Here is a 3,664-nt window from a genome sequence, read left to right on the forward strand (position 1 = left end):
GGTTCTAGGGCACTTTAGTGTAGGGAAGATCATGGCTAACTTGCAGAGGTATGTGTATTGGCCCAAGATGCAAGAGTAGGTAGCTAGGTTCATAAGAGGATACATGCTTTGTTGTACCAACTATCCTAACAACAAGAAACAGTCTATATCATCCCTTACCTGTACCTACTCATCCTTGGGAAAGCATTTCCATAGACTTTGTGGGAGGTTTACCGACAACTAGGAAGGGACATGACTACCTGTTCGTGGTAGTTGATAGGTTCAACAAGATGTGTGTTCTAATGCCCTGTAAAATCAGTAGACAAGAAGCAACAAACTTGTTCTTTGGATAGGTCTGGGTGCACTTTGGGATACCAAGGAGAATCATTGTAGACAGGGACACAATATTTCTTAGTCCATTTTGGAATACATTGTGGGAGAAGATGGACACAAAGTTGAAGAGATCTACAACATTCCATCCACAGATATATAGGTAAACAGAAGTAGTCAACAGGAATTTGGTGCAGCTTCTGAGGGGATACAACTAGAAGCATCCGAAGACCTAGAATGAAAATATGATATATATATATATATATATATATATATAGATATATATATATATATATATACAACAATCTTATAACAGAGAAGTCCACACTTCCACAGGAAAGTCCCCATTCGAGACTTGTTTTGGATATTTTCCACCTCCACCTTTGGATATTGCATATCGGTAGCAAGGAGGAGTGAGGGAAGATCTTACAGGAGATGATTTGAGGGCTAAAAGTTTTATAGAGAAGATCAGGCAGATCCATTTATAGGTATAGGAAACGTTGCAAAGGTCACAGTAGAAGTATAAGGCGAGGCATGATCAACACAGAACAAAGAAATCATTTAAGGTGGGAGACAAAGAGGCTACACGGGCCTGGTAAGAAAATCAAGGCTCTAAGGTATGGTCCCTTTGAGATACTAGAAATCGTGGGTGATAATGCCTATCAACTTAGTTTACCACCATATATGTTCATTTATTCAGTTGTGAATGTAGAGAATTTGAAACTCTATGAGCCTTCCATACTAGATCAGGAAGAGGAACATGTCCTACCTTCTGTGGAGGATTTGGCAACAAATGCTCCGGTAGAGTTGAAACAATATACAATTTTGTAGAAGAGGTCTAGAACTACAAGACAGGGGCAACATCCTTTGGCATATTGGGTTGAAGGGACAACTTCTAGGCAAAGCTAAATAGTACACTAGAGAGGTGGAGGAAAAATTTCCTCACCTCATTCAGTAAAAAGATTTTGGGGACCAAAATCCTCCCAAAATGGGTAGGTGTGATCTGAATTGGATCATTATATTTTTTCCATCCATCTTGATGCATTTGGAGTGGAAAAAGTGGAGGAATCAGCTCACGGGACCATTTTTACCGACGGGGCCTAGTTTGATGAAACAGGGTCTGAAACCTTTTGGGAGAGTTTTTAGGCATTAAAAAACATTTTTTGGGGGTAAAAATTTGCCATTTTATCATAACGCATTTTCATGCTATTCTAAACACATACACCTTTCCAACGACATAAGAACACGTCAATCAGAGTCTCTATGCAAATGTTATACCACTCAAAAGTTGACCTTCCTATTTTCACACCTATAGTTCGGGAGGATGCCACGCCAACCTCCATTATTTATTGAAAAGGGGCTAGCCACGTGTTTGTGATGTAAAAGAATTTAAAATAGTGTATTTTTAAACTCGAGTTAAGAGTTGATGTAGTCAAACTTAACCACTAGTAGGCTATCGAGTTGTGTTATAACCGAGCCACTAGGAGGAAGAGGAATTCCATAATTTCAAGAGAATTTTGTTCCATAGCTGAGCAAAGATAGCTAGGAGAGATAGTAGGTCGAGCACACAAAGACGATTTGTGCACTGTAGCATCCCATGGGCCACATGAATTATTTCTTTGTACCTGCAACCATATTTCCAAACAGAGAAATTGAAGTGACCTCACCTTCCGGCTGGGTTTTCTCCCAAAAGGGTTTTCCAGAGAGCATATCTTGTGCCTTATCTGTGTGTTCTTATTTTTTCGTTCTCTACTTTTCTGCATAATTTCCTTTCACATGCATCCACTGATTACAATTAAATCCACAAATCTTAAAGTTTAATAAACTGTGATAGTGTAGAATTTTCAAAGTTTTAATATAATATTATTAGATCTGTTGTGACAAACTGTCCAATGGAATATCCATGGAAGTTTACAAATCAAACAAACTCTGTAACACACTGCAATTGTTGATAAACATTTAGAAGAAGCATATTCTCTTGAGAATCAATTTAGGACCTCAATTAAAAAAATAAAAAATAAAAAGTCAACATCAACATAAAAAGATAAAAAAAAATTAACATCTCTATTAAAAAAAAAATAGAAAACATTGTTGGATCTAGTCCTGAAAAACAAACAAGTGGAGGGGTATAATGTCTTCGCCACCCTGGAGGACATAATTATCATTATATTTAATATAATTTTTAAAGTGTTTAATATTTTTTTAATAAATAATAACTTTTTAAATTTTAAATTAAATAAAATATATTTAGTTTTATTTATTCTTAAATAATAAAATTTTTAAATTTATATACAAAAAATCAACATCTCTATTTAAAAAAAAAATAGAAAATATTGTTGGATCTAGTCCTGAAAGATAAGCAAGTGGAGGGGTATCTTCGCCACCCTAGAGGGCATAAAAATGATGCTCATGAATCAACACTTCTTCTTGGACAAGATTGATTCTCACCTTGCTTATGTGGAGGGGCAGATTGCTTATGAATCTAATAGTGGGGATTCCCTAGATCCACCAAGTTCGTGCGTGAAGGTACTGGTGACAATTTCATCTTTAGATAATGGTTAAAGTTCTTGTTGGTTAACTTTGTAGTTATATGTCCTCTTTGTTATGGTTCTACCCTATTGGAAGTTCTTGTTGGTTAACTTTGTAGTTATATGTCCTCTTTGTTATGGTTCTACCCTATTGGAAGAGTTTGTGACTTTATGATGTATTTAGCTTTTAGTAGTATATGTGACAATTATGGTGTAGTGCTTTATTTTATGAATTTTTCAACCCATGAAAATTAGTGTTAAAGAATAATGGTTTGGGGAGGATTAAAATCAAATTAGTGTTAGTGCCTGAGAAGGATTAAAATCAAATTAAAAATGTAGACCTGCTAGTCCCTGACTTCGATCAAATTCTTATTCTTTTTATGCTTGTCATTGACTAATAGCCACAAGCTAACTCAAACATGAATAAACGAATTACAAGAACGCTGATATTGGGGTATTCATAGAGTGCAGAGTTTTCAAATTTAAAATTCAAAATCGTAATCCATAGGTCTAATTACCAAAATTCAGAATCATCGAGCTAATGGATCATCATGTAAAATTCAGAATCATCGAGCTAATGGATCATCATGCCATCCCAACATGGATGCATTGGTGCCCTTCATGATTGGACCATGGCGAGGTCCGCCAATGATTGGACCATCCATGAATGAGATATACTCCATTCAATACCATCCATTAGGTTTACTTTCATTATATTTTTCTTTTATGGTTTATCAACACAGCAAGTAGAAGCACGATTCCACCGAAAACCATTAATTACCAACTTAATAATTTATTTTCAATTATTGTTGATTAATGATAGCTTT

The sequence above is a fragment of the Pinus tabuliformis genome, chromosome 1_1, assembly GCF_031772625.1.
Source record: "Pinus tabuliformis cultivar Carrire ecotype Pingquan chromosome 1_1, CPIR1, whole genome shotgun sequence".
Taxonomy (NCBI): Eukaryota; Viridiplantae; Streptophyta; class Pinopsida; order Pinales; family Pinaceae; genus Pinus; species Pinus tabuliformis.